Source organism: Macrosteles quadrilineatus, unplaced genomic scaffold, assembly GCF_028750875.1.
Source record: "Macrosteles quadrilineatus isolate MER2022 unplaced genomic scaffold, UCM_ALF_1.0 Scaffold_7__1_contigs__length_78375512, whole genome shotgun sequence".
In the NCBI taxonomy this organism is placed as follows: domain Eukaryota; kingdom Metazoa; phylum Arthropoda; class Insecta; order Hemiptera; family Cicadellidae; genus Macrosteles; species Macrosteles quadrilineatus.
In genome coordinates, this window is record NW_026542600.1 from 15,383,270 (window position 1) to 15,397,770 (window position 14,501).

The window sequence follows — 14,501 nt, forward strand, 5'->3', positions numbered from 1 at the left end:
CAATTGTTAGTGATTCTCTCATGTATTAAGTATAGTAGTTTACAAATAAAAATACATGTCAGAGCCAGGAAATCCCGTTTTAGTCCCACTCATGGTCTAAAATCCAGTTTCGGGATACAAATGTCGAGTATATGCACACAGCAAAAAGAAATCCCGTTTGATCCCACTTTAGTGTAATAAAAAATCCCGTGTTTTATCCCGCCCGAATATCGTAAAAAATCCCAATCCATCCCACGTGATCTTTTTTTATCATGTAAAAATATCTCTTAATATCTCTTTAAATCTTTCTTTTGTACGAAATATTTAATTACTTGGTGTATATGTTTATCTAAGTATGAGAAAAAAGGAAAATAAGGTCAGAGACAAATTCCCGTTTTTCCTGCATCCCGCTCATGATAATAAATCCTGTTTCTTGCAAAAGTGATCCCAAAAGAAATCCCATTTGATCCCACTTTAGTGTAATAAAAAAATCCCGTGTTTTTATCCAGCCCGAATATCGTAAAAAAAATCCCAATCCATCTCACGTGATCTTTTTTTATCATGTAAAAATATTTCTTTAAATCTTGCTTTTGTACGAACTATTCAATTACTTGGTATATGTTTATCTAAGAATGAGAAAAAAAGGAAAATAAGGTCAGAGACAAATTCCCGTCTTTCCTGTATCTCGCTCATGATAATAAATCCTGTTTCTTGCAAAAGTGATCCCGCATATGGAAACACTTTGCAGTGTATCCATCCATCCAATCCACACGTCCCCAAGTTTGTGCCTTTCACCTAAATAATAGAGAAGCAGGCCATGAGTTGAATGTGACATGAAAGAGACCGGCTTCAGCATTGTCCTGCACCCAAATATCTTGGTGCCATACTGGACCGCACACTGACATTAAAAGCCCACAGTATTGCGACAAGGGGTAAAGTCTCAGCGAGGAATAATATCATCAGGAAGCTCACCAGCAGATGCTGGGGTGCTAACCCTAAATTTCCTCAGAACCTCAGCTTTAGCGCTCAGTGTGTCGGCTGCAGAGTACGCTGCACCAGTATGGAATGCATCGTCACATGCAAAAAAGGTTGACATGGCAGTCAATGACAGGGCTCGGATTGTAACTGGGTGTTTGAAACCAACCCCAGTACACAAACTCTATCCTATCATAGGGATCGCCCCTCCATCAATCCAAAGTGAGGTTGCTGCCGATGCAGAAAGGACTAATAAGCAAGAGACAGACCCTCGTCACCCATTACACGGCCACCAACCTTCAAAACGACGGCTTCAGTCCAGAAAGAGCTTTTTATCACAGACACAAGTCCTGGATGGATCACTCTTAAACAATCGGGTGGCAAGGTGGGAGGTCACGTTGATTAACCCTCCCATACCAGCCAGGGAGGAACTGGCTCCTGGTGGATGCCTGCATTACACGGTGTAGAAGACCCTAAATCGAATCAGGGTTGAGGTACCAAAATGCAAGTCAAACATGCAGAAATAATGTGTTCTCTTACCAGACGAAGAAAACGTCTTGTGTGGGGCTGTTCAGGATCCTGACCATCTGCTGATCTGACCACCGTTGTTACCGGGTTGAGAATATCCTTCTGTTTTGTCCCACTATTGAACAATGATAAATCCACCTGAATTTTTTCTCTATCCATTACAAGAGATCTATTTAACGTATTATGTTTAGATAGCCTGTGCCTGGGTAATTGTCCTCCATACCAGAGGTTTGGAACTATTATTTTTATTAGACTTCATGTTTTAAACACTACTCAAATTTTGTCTTTAATAAACCAATAAACTAATAAATATTAATATATTATTAGAGAAGTGAAGGGCAAAAAACATCAGAAAGGTATTTCAAAACTTTTAACAATAATATTTTTTTAAATTCAAACAAAATCGGTACCTGTAGTGTACATATACACAGTGGTAACTAGACAAAAAAGTTATTGGTAATCCTGTAGCAGTGGCACTCTAGCTATAGTTTAATATTCTAACATGTTTGCAAAAACATTATATTAGTATTACCATCTAGAACTTGTCAGATAAAGCAATCTGTAACTGTAAATTTATTTATTTTGAGCAAACGCATCTAAAACTTCATCAACAAAATGTTTTCCTTTCTTTACATTGATTCTGTTCCTGTGCAAACTTAACAAACAAAGACTAGACAGTCAGGCTTCTCCCAATGTTCTACACACAACAAGGTTTTTACGCCAAAGTGTGCTGAATGATCTCTCAACAGTACATGTTGTTAGAAATTCACGTCATACATTTTACATATCTTGTAACTTAAACAGAAGCCATAACACTATTCATTATTGTGCAATTCGTAGGCCTACTGCTAGAAAGTAAACAAGGGATAAGCGGTAAGTATAAAGGAGGGAGGGGGAGGGGCGAGTCTATAATTAGAATCGAGGCAAGGCGTAAGAGAAAGGGGGAAGTCGAGAGTTGACCAACGTCAACATCCTCTCTTTTGCCTGTCGTTTGGCGTGTATTCACGACCATACCTGGGTATTATTTAACTTTGATGTTTTTTAGTGCACAAAAAAATATTAACCTGAGATGAAAGGGGGGCGCGAGTTAGGCCGTCTAGATTTTGAAAATCTAGAAAGAGTGAGTCTAAATAGACTCTACCTTTTTAAACATCTTTTTTTATCAGTCCATTACTAACAGAAGAGTATAATTTGCAGAAATCTCCTTTGAATATTAAGTATGGAGATAGATCTTTCTTGCTAAAAAAGGTTTTACATTTGAAATATTTTACTTCAAGAGCCTTATCATATTTGTATGAAATGTAATAATGTGTGTGTGTGTACATCATCCTATGTCTGTGATGTCTTGCAACTAGTGAGCAAAGTGACCAATTGCCTCACTCGAGAGAAATCCTTACTCACAAGCCGTAGGCAAGTGAGGAATGGTTTCTCGAATGAGGCAATTGCACTTTGCACTGAAGCTGCACATTATATTTTTCCTACAGTTACAAATAAATTGGTAAAGAAACGTAACATATTTTTACACAGAAGTGAACTTTTAATATGACATTAAATGGGGATCTGGAATCTGATCCCGTCTTCAGGTGAAAAAACTTAACTAACACATTACAACTAACAATACACAAACGCCCAACCTAAGTTGGAATACACTACAGAAGGTAGCAGTCAAAAAATATGCACTGTATAGCAGTCAAATCATGATACAACATGCAATTAATAAAAAATCACACAACACTATGATCTATAAAAGGTTTAACGTAAAAAACTCACACAATGGAACACTAATAGCACCGTACGCAATGACTCCACCAATGAGACTGAAACAACATGGCTGACCAATCGGAAACACGGAGACAAACAGAAATGACTTCCGGCCCCTGGAAAAGTAAAATAACCAACAAAATGGCGGAGCGATGTACGATGCCGGAAGATGGATGTTAATTCTGTTTATTCCTATCACGAGTTTTACTACGAGTTAACATAACGTGCGAATTTTGAGGAGAACTCGTTATTTCCCTATTTATTGAACAATTAAGTTCCCTATCCTTTAGTTCCTTGTTCAAAATGGGTAGCCAAAGTGGTCTTATTTCAACCGATGACTGACTGATTGGTTGGTCTGCTAATTTAATGTATGAGGCTTCAATGAGTTTACGTTTGAAAAAATGAGGTTCCTTATGGACAATTTTTGCCTCTTCAAAATTCATACGATGATTTTCGGACCAGCAATGATGAGCGATCTTAGATTTTTCCACTAAACCTTTTTTGGTGTTTTCTCTGTGTTCTTTGATTCTAATGTTCAACGGTCTTTCCACGTTCGGTTTCCACGGGATCAGATTCCAGATCCCGAAACATTGTGTATTGTTTTTTACATTCGTGATAGAAAATGTCCGCAATAAACCTTTGAACAACACCAACATTTCATTTTTTCAAGCATGGGATATGTTTTTAAACCAGTTATCACTTAAAGCCAATATAGGTCAAGATATTTCAGAAATATTGTAGTTAAAAAGTTTTTTTAGTAAAACTGGCAATCTTTTAAAGAATACTTTGTATATAAGCACAGCTTTGAGCCAGCAACTCATTAAAATGGGTTATGTTGAATAGGATATTTTACAGGAGTCATAAGAAATCTTGGTATTCTTGGTTTAATTTATTTAATGATTTTCACTTGCATTTTATGACACTATTCTTGAATGTATGTACAATTGAATACAGAGATTTTGATTTGACTTGGTAGTAGGGATGGTCAAGTCTCGAAATTTTGGGAAATTTTAAATCTCATTATACAAACAAGATTTCTTTTTGATCAAGATTTTTTCGAGGAAGAAAAACAATTTAAACGCCTACAGAAAGTCAATGCAATATCCGCAATACAGGAGCGCGTTGTAGTTGCGTTTCCTTTGCGAAGGCGTTCTTATTTAATTTATTCTTTACATGTAAATATTACTTTAATTATTTTATAATTTGAGAAGTTTTGCTTTTTGTCATTTTGAAGTTTAACCAGAGTGAGGTATGTTTTACTACTATAAACAAAGTAAAAACAAGTAATTATTTTATACAAATTGATATTGCTTTTATTTTATAATTTATTTTATTTTAGGATAAGTTTAACTCTATCCCAAATGAAAAGGAAACTCCACTTATATGGGATCAGGGATGCCGCTCTTGCCATCCTGAGTACTTACCTCGAACGGCGCTCGCAGGTCGTTGCAGTTAGTGGAGCTGTCTCCGGCACTTTGCCAGTTGATTTTGGTGTCCCCCAGGGTTCAGTGCTTGGGCCTACCCTTTTTCTCATCATGATCAACGATCTCGACAACCTTGGCACTACCCTCATGTTTGCAGACGACACTTCTCTCCTGTCAGCTGGTACGAACATCGATCAAGCTTTGGCCATCTCCAGACAGCGTCTTGAAGATACAACTGCCTGGTTTCTGGCAAACCGCTTCCAACTAAACGAGGACAAGACGCAGCACATCATCTGCAGCCTCTCCAGAGATCAGCCTGGTGTTCAAGATCCAGTCAAATTGCTTGGATTTGTTCTTGATGGGAAGTTCAGCTGGATACATCACATTGACCAGACCACCAACAGACTCTCAGGGATCTGTTTCCTCCTCTTCAAGCTTAAATTTTGTGTAACGGAGGCATATTTGGTGATGGTGTACCATGCCCTCTTTCACTGCCATGTCAGCTATGGTCTTCTTCTCTGGGGACACTCGCCAAAGGTTGTTGAAGTGCTTAGGCTCCAGAAGCGTGCATTAAGGATTATTACTGGGAGTGAGTATCGTGCTCATTGCAAACCCCTCTTTGCACGACTTGGTGTGCTTACTGTAGTTGGCCACTACATACTTCTCTGTCTGGTGCACGTTAGGGCTAATATAACAACCTTCACCACTCGTGTTGACGTCCACCAGTATAACACCAGGCAGCGCCATCAGCTTGATGTACCAAGGGTGCGACTATCTAGGACCCAGGCTAGTTATAGTGTGTCAGCCATAAGTCTGTTCAATAAGCTGCCACGACATCCATTTGTTGGACTTGAGAACATTTGAGGCAGTGTTAACCACTTTCATCAAGAGCCGGGCCTATTACGATATTTCAGAGTATTTAGGGGATGATTTAAGAAGCCTGTAGCCTGCCGGAAGTATGTAAATAGTTGTAAATATTGTTTTGTTTTTTTAGCGAATTTCCCTATAGGGAAGTAGCTATTACCGTAGGTGGCACGGTAAGACCTAGACCCGGGACCGATTTACTTTTTCATTTTGATGTCCCCAGAGGCCAAAAACACTATTCGTTCAAATTTTTATATATGTATATATATATACGTCCGTGAACGCGATAACTTGAGTAATTTTTGTCCGATTTTGATGAAATTTGGTTTAAAGGTGTAAAGCGGGATAAACTTGAATGAGTTCGCAAACCAGCACGATCGGACCATGGGAACGGGGCTTTACGGGGGGTTTTATGGGGTAAGAATTGGTTTTTCTCACTTTTGACCCTCAAAACACAAAATTTCCCAATTTCTCTTTAGACCTTTTTAAAGAGCTTAAAAAAAAACAAATAATTTAGTATATAAAAGTATTTTTGTTTGATTATTAGTAACGGAAAAAATTAAAAAAATTGTAAATTTAAAATTCCCATGTTATTCTTATGGAGCATATTGTCAAATGTTGTAGTTTGCTTGTTTATGGATACAGGGTGTTTCAGTAAAGCGTAGCGGGCTATAGAGATTCAGATTCTACATGCAAAAATAAGTCGAAAATGTAGAATAACTTTTTTTTTATTTCGGCTTAGTTTAGCCGTAATCCGCCATTTTGTATTTTTTTGAAAATAATTAATTACTCAAAAACTCTTGGAGATATTTTTATGAAACTGTGTATACACTTCAAGTCTACAGTTATAAACATTCTCCGAAAATATCTTTGATCAGGCTCATCAAATTTCAAAATGGCGGCCATTTAAATTTTTTTAAGTAAAATTCAATGAAAACCGGCCATTAAAACAAACATTTTAAATGGTCGCCATTTTGAAACTCGATGAGCCTGATCAAAGATATTTTCGGAGAATGTTTATACCTGTAGAATTAAAGTTTGTACCAAGTTTCATCAAAATATCTCCAAGGGTTTTTGAGTTATTAATTATTTTCAAAAAAATACTAAATGGCGGATTACGGCCAAACTAAGCCGAAATCGAAAAAAAGTTATTCTACATTTTCGACTTATTTTTGTATGTAGAATCTCAATCTGCATAGCCCGCTACGCTTTACTGAAACACCCTGTATATTTTGATCAAACTTGGCAAATTTATTTATTTTGTACTAAGCTATCAATATTTTACTAAAAAACACACTTTATTAGTTTTCTTGTAGCAGCAAACCTAGGTACTCGTTAAACCTAATGTTATTAAAATATATTTAATTGAAAATCAATTCAGACAAATGGAAATTCGCTTAGTCGGCAGGTTTGCTGCGGCGGGGGTATTTTGTATTAGTAATCGTGTTTAAAGTGACGCTGTCAATCCCACATTGTGGGTAAAAGACGAAGAAGGAGGTATTAAGGTATTAAGCTAATATCACCATGTTTCCTTATTGTAAGCATTTTTAATAAGTAAGGCATAGTTAATATATAATTTTTTATGCTGATGTTTTTTAATAAAAACGTGTATTTGCCGTTATGTATGAGAAGGGAAATCCCGTCTGAATCAAATTGAACAATCAAAAACAGCTGACTTCTTAGGGGTGAGGCTGGATGATGGACTCGGATAAGGGGAGAAAACTTATGGATTAGAGAGGTCGCTTGCTCGAGGACTATTCATTCTACGTAGGATGAGGCCATAAGGCAGCGATGCTCTGTCCAGGCTCACCTATCACGGACTATTCGAGCAGTAGGCCTACATTTCATATTCTATCATTTTGTGGGGTTCTTCCACTAAAAAGAATTTGGAAACAGTTTTTGTCTGGCAAAAAAAGCAATAAGGACCATCCTAGGCTTGCCACCAGATGCCAGCTGCAGAGATGCATTCATCCAGCTTGGACTCTTGAATGTCCCTTGCATATTCATCTACGAAGCAGTAGTAGGCTATACATAAAATCACAAAACATTCAACCTCATTTCATAGATCACAAATACAACACTAGAAACAAAGGAATCCATGCTCAACAACACATACTAAAACTGTTTGAACAAAAACCTCATATTATTCCGGTTTAAAACTTTTTCAGGCACTGCCAAAACAAATTCAAAACATTCAAAAAATCTCAAAATTCAAAACAGAAATCACATTTTTCCTGACAAAAAATGTTTTTTTATGATTTGGAAGAATTTCTAAATTTCACAAAACAGAGCCCTTTGGCATAGGATGTGATTTTCTTATTATAAGTTAATTTTTATTACATTATTATACCTTAACCTATTGACCTGTCCAATTCCTGCCCTGGCTGGGCTAAGTTACGGACGGAAACTACAAGTAACTTATTACAAGTTTTGCCACTGCTACTTGACCTTGACAAAGAACGAAAACTTGACACCGAAGCGAAGGGAGGGAATCCTCGATCTTCGTCGTCAAGTCAGTCATTCGTCGGGTCGGGTCAAAATCCACGGCCTTCTAGTTCTAGATCAGAAATGTTATTTTCCCATTTATACACTCAAAGGCGGCCGTGGTATACTATAGTATAGTAACTATATGAAAAAATAATGTGCAACGCGAGTGCATACTGCCTTTGCTGCATTCGAGAAATGTTTACGCACGAGCTGTAGGCGAGTCATCTTGTAACCTTTACATGCATAATTAAATATATTTATGAGATGTTTGTAACAAATATTAAGTTACTTTACATCAAAATAGAATGTCTATTTGAATAAAATAAAATTAATTACCCAATTTTGATGCCTTCGCTCTTGAGGAAAAGGTTTTAAAGATTTGTAAGTCCTTAATGTTTACATGTTATTCTTGTGGAGTCAAATAAAAGAAAACTGCTGTCATTGTCTTGTTTATGGATACATTTTCATCAAATTTGGTATAGGTTGGTATTTAGAAAAAATCAAAACCCCACTAGCAACCACTATTTGGAGGTGGGCGATGAAATTCAAAATAATGTTAAAAAGTGCCTGCCATCGGTCATGTATTCTGAAGGTTATTTGAAATTTTACAGCCATGAAAAAAATAAAAGTGTTTGAATGTAAAGTTCCAGTCAAATTAAATTCTTAAATTTGATGCCATAATTAACTTTTTGAAAATTCCTCTTATCAAAGTCGGATTTGCATCATTATTTTCCTTTTTCAAAGTTCTTTAAAATGATATGCTACTTGACAGGGGTTGCAATTTAACAATTTTAAATTACCCCCAGCAACCCCTATTTGGGGGTGGGGTGAATTTCAAAATACCACCAAAAAGCACTTTACATTATCCTAGTAACGTGTCCTAGGAGAATTAATGTTTAATCCTCCTAGCGTGCATCGAAGCTAGTTTGAATATTTATGCAGCAGTTCAAAAATTGAGGGGCGGTTTGGGAGCTCGGTATTAGCGCTAGTCCGCGACTAAATCCTGATATTTCCGTTATTTTAGGCTGCCGCCTCGAAAACGGGTTTGTGAGCTCGGGATCAGTAAGGCGCGCGCCTAACTTGTGCAGGGATAATCTCGCGCCTAAATATTGTTGGTTTGGGAGTCAAGTAGACTTAGGCGCCAGCCTAAGAGATAGTCTCGGTGGGTTTGGGAGATCAATTTTGGGACTAAGAGATATGTTTTCGTCATAAAAATCAGTGAGTTTAGTCCCCAACTTTAGTCCTGCCAGGGGGCAGGTCTAAGTCGACATCATGCCGGTATTAGCTCATCAATTAGCACGTTAATTGTTTACATATTAACTAAAAGAATGTTATATTGAATTCGTTATTAAATTCCGAACATTTTCATTACTCTCAAAGTATATTTGATCAAACTTTTTTTCAGTTTTCTGTTGTTCAAAATAAAACGAAAATCTTGCAGAAAGCTAAATTTAACGAAAGATTATTTGGTTGGTAGAAGATTTAGACGTTTTTTGAATTGAGTAAGTTTGTATATATATGTAAAACTTGCTATGTTTTGTGAATGCAAGATAATAAATACTGAATTGAGTGTGACTGCAGTGTAGTATATAATAATTTGTAGATTTTTAAAAATAGTACAGTAATTGGTTTCTTAAAATAAAAAATAGTTGGGAAATCTATGTTAAGCAGTTGGGAAATTTGAGGCTTCTCCCCCCCTAGAATTTACCCAAGCATCACCACTGGTCTCCGGGTACCTTTAAACTAAATTTTGGTACGTTCGAGAGTTAGGTATGAAATAGGCCTAAATAATTGGTCAAATTAGATACAAAAATGTACATATCCATAAGTAAACAAACTGCAACAGTTTACATATTCCCTTAAAAATATTAACCCTCTGGCGCTGTTTCACAATCAACTCCGTTTTATTTTAACAGTTCAGTCTGAGTCCAGTCCAATCTCAATCTCACTGTCGCTGTCGCTCCATTTGTGATTGTGGCTCTGGCTCAGTGCTGTTGCCGTTGTCCAGTGTTGCCAGGTGTACGATAATTATCGTATTTGTACGATTATTTTGCTAATTCCCCATAAAAAATAATTTTGAAAAATTGTACGATAATTTCGATGTTGTGTACGATTTTTTGTCATAATGTACGATTATTTTTTGGGGGCTGGAAAATAAACTATTTCATATTGATTATTATACATTTAAACACGTTTCCCACTTTTAATATATGGAAAAACGGTAACATCACTTCGTTGCTGTTCGATCTGGCAACCTTGCAAAGCCATCAGCTGTGTTAGAGAGGGCCCATTGGCTACCAACTTAAGTGTTTATAGGAGAATTTTGAGAGAAGTTGGTCGCCATTTATTTGTACTAGGGGTAGATTACGTTGTACCTTCAATTAATTATTGTACTCAGTACAGTACATTGGCAGTAGGGGAATGAAATAAAGCAATGAGCTGGTTGATTTTCCAGTTGAGAACGAAAATACCATCATTTTACAGCGTTTCAATTTTGTTGTAGCAGAGATGCAGATTCCGTGTGTGTGTGTGTGTGTGTGTGATAGTGTGCTGCCTTTGGTAGAATTTATATTTTTCATTATTCTAGCTCAGTGGTAGGCTAGTAGAGCAAAAACGGTGGGTGGCAGAGACAAATAGAGTAAAATTTCGGCCATTTCATCATCGACTTGCTTGTTTTACATTATAATAATATTATTATAAAAGAAAATTGTGTGTACGATAATTTTGCCCCAAAAACGATAATTTTGGCCTGCTTGTACGATAATTTTTGCCGGCGAATCTGGCAACACTGCCGTTGTCCTCCTCCCTCACCTCATGGTGCTTTGCTGTTTCCGCCCTATCACCCTCCCTTACCCTCCCGATCTTCCCTCGTGAACGTGGTTTCGATACTAGGGCCTAGATAGCAGTGTATCCACAGTCCACACGTGCCACTGCCACACGACCCTAGTATGGAAGAGGATCACGTAAGTTATATTTAATTAGTTATTAACAACTCAGACGTTGATATCCAGATAATCGACTAGGTTAGCCGGTATTTCTTAGGTTAACCCATGAACATCAGTGCCAAAAAAGCCAAGTTATTCAAAAGCTGTAAGTTTTATCGGCAAAAGTTAGTTCACTTTCCCCAACTCACCTTTTTAACGTTCTATAAGACGTGTTTAAACTGTTCCTAGACACCAACACTACAACTTTCTTATAAGTATGGCTTTTTTGTCGCCGAGGCTTCCTGTAGACACCATGCCTAAAAAACTCGCTTAAACATCGTGACAGGGTAGTTTCCTGTACTAGACACCAAACCAAGAATACTAGACACCATTACCTAGATTAACCTAACCGTAATCTGAGTGTGGTGGTGTCTAGTAATCTGGGTATGATGTCTAGCAAATAAAATTAGGCTTGGTGTCTAGTAACTTAAACTTAATCTAGGTAGTGTTTAGTAATCTAGGTATACTGTCTAGTCTAGTAATCTGGGATGGTGTCTAGTAATCTGGGCATGGAGTGTATTAATCTTGGTGAGGTGTCTAGTATAGCCTAGTAAACTGCCTTGTCACGACGTTTGAGCGAGTTTTTCAGGTGTGCTGTCTAGTAATCTAGGTGTTGTGTCTATAGGAAGTCTCGGTGACCAAAAAGTCATTTGAGAAAGTTTTGTTTTGGTGTCTAGGAACAGTTAAAAAATGTCTTATAAGTTAGGACGTTTTAGGTGAGTTGGGGAAAGTGAATAACAAGATTTTGCCAACCCGCTTTTCTCCTTTTTTTCAGACCTACAGTTCTTGAAATGAAAATAAATTGTCTGAGCTCTTAGTCAATGTTAGAGGAAGTCAACACATCACACTAATCACATCTTTTCCCAACATTCTTGTATACATTGTATTTAATGACCAATAAACTTCTTGATTCTACACAGACATTCATTATAAGTTACCTACCATTTTCGTTTCACACCACGACGACCACTAGTCAGTGACATGAAACAATGCAGTTCAGTCTGAGTCCAGTCCATTCACTAATAACTTGCACCTCTGCATGGTGGGTGGCCGTTTTAATCAAAGACATTCACCTGGTTGGCTAAAAAGGGGATGCGGAATACTATCCCCCGGAAAACTACCCTCCCAGGTGAAACGTGACGTCACAAAATCTGCTAACTAACCAATATGGAAGCCGTGTCCGCGACTGGAATACTACCCCCCCTTGACAAATCATGCTATGTATTTTTAATTTTAATTCGAGTAACTCCGTTGGATAATAGAAAATGCATGTGGTGAATATAAAACAGATTTTCTAAATGTTACAGCAAGTTTGGTTGGTTAGGTTAGGTTAGATTAAAACTGTTTGATGACTAAATTTGAGTGTCCGTGACTGGAAAACTGCCCCCCGGTCTCTGACGTCAATATGACGTAGGACCCTGCTTGGGGGGGTAGTTTTCCGTGGGGCAGTCTTCCGGGGACCCGCTAAAAACAAACGATGACACAGTTGAAGAAATCCGACAATTCTGCATCAAAAGCCCCCGAAAAATCGATTGCCTGATGAAGTCTTCAGTTGAACATACTTAAATCAAAACTTCATGATGTGCAGAATAAGCTGTTCCAACTGCGATGCAATCCCATTGTTACTTGAAAGCCTGTACCTCTGTCAAAAAACTTCATGATGTTATTTGTAAAAGGTAGAGTCTTTGTGCCTAAAAAGATTCAGTTAAGACACCAGATCAGCCCGCAGGTCATCAGACCGCCAATCGCCCTAAGTGTGTACTTTTAAGCTCATATGAGATTGATGAAAATCTGAATTTTATTAAATTATTCCCATTCGCATCAAAGTAGGTCGAAGTTATGAGAAAAAACTTTGTTCTTTTCCCTTCAATTGGACGTTTAAATAATTAAATTATCTTGAATAGTCCCCCGAGCAACGACCGTTTAAAATCCCGTCATTAATTTATAAACACCCTGTATATAGTCAGTATATATTTTTTTTTTCTAAAAAGACGAACTTCTGATATCCGCAGTGACCTAAACAATTTTAAAAAAAATCTATAAAATTAAAAATTAAAAAATTAATAACAGCATACAAGAAATGTCACTGAGGGCTGCTATTCAAAAGTTATAGCATTTTTTTTCTATAACGTTGCAGAAACTGTTCAAAGTACCCTGGTCCTATGCAGGGTGTCATACTATAGGGTCGGTCTCTAAAGAGTTAACAGACAGTTAGTCAATTAACAGTTAGTTTGAACATGCATGTTTTCCTTGTTATTTATGGTTAGTACATAGGGCGATCGTCATTCTTATTGATTTTGCTAGTTATTGTTGTTAATTATTATATCATTGTTATTTGTTTTTGTTGCCTATGTCTAATTATCAAAAATGTTGTAGTTGTTTTTTAATATAGCCATCTTGCAACTTTACACATTGCATAACTATTATATTGATACAGATAATGTTAGTAAACAAATAGTAGCCTACTACAGCAAAACAAATGGAATGACAGTTGAAATAAAATAAAATTAAAATTAAATTAACAGTAAACTTATATGGTTAGTCCTTTCATTTGGCTATTATACCCAGTGGATTGGGAGCCATCTCGGAACTCAACTCACACTCATGATCTGCTCGCTTATCTATAGGACTGTGACAGTAGGTGAGTACAAATACTTGATCTCAATTGGAAGCTCTGCTGAAATCCCTTACAATAAATATCGCAAGAACAAGAAGAAATGCAAAACTCTCAACCCCTCAAGAACCTTCACCAGGAATTCTATCAAAATTCTAAACAATAAACAAAACTGAATTAAACAACAAATTTAAAAATTTTGATCCTAAAAATGTGTGCGGCTTTGATGAAGTCCCAACTCCAGTTATAAAATATGGTAGAGCTAATCACCCTCTAACTAACACCCTCTTAGACATCATAAACAGTTCAATTCTAAATTCACATGTACCTGACAAAATGAAAATATCAACAATATATCCAAAGCATTAAAAAGGAGAAAGAACTTTAAAAACCAACTACAGGTCAATTTCTAATCTACCCACTTTCTCAAAACGCATAGAGAAAGTAATTTTTAACCAGATAATAAACCATTTGAAATTAAAATAACCTCCTAACTGAAAAACAACACAGATTTAACCAGCCCAAATTGGCGACTATTCTCTAGTACCGAGTGACTATCACTGTACTTAGGGGCTACCCTTAACTGTAATAATCAATAAAAAATGTTATTCTTGATTAAAAATTGTTTCTGCAAGACTAGGCCTACGTCGCTGTGAATCAGTAAAACTAAATATGTTTTATTATAAAACATTTTGTTGACTTGATTTTTTTTTGCTTTTGGAGGCCCCCTTGACCCGGAGCCCCTCGGCGATCGCCGACCAGCCGCCCTGGCCAGACCGGGCCTGGGCTTACTGTAATCAATATGTAATCACTTAACATTAATTACTGTACTTAAAATCTGAATTCTGTACCGTAATCATCACCCTCTCATGAAAAGCTCATTCA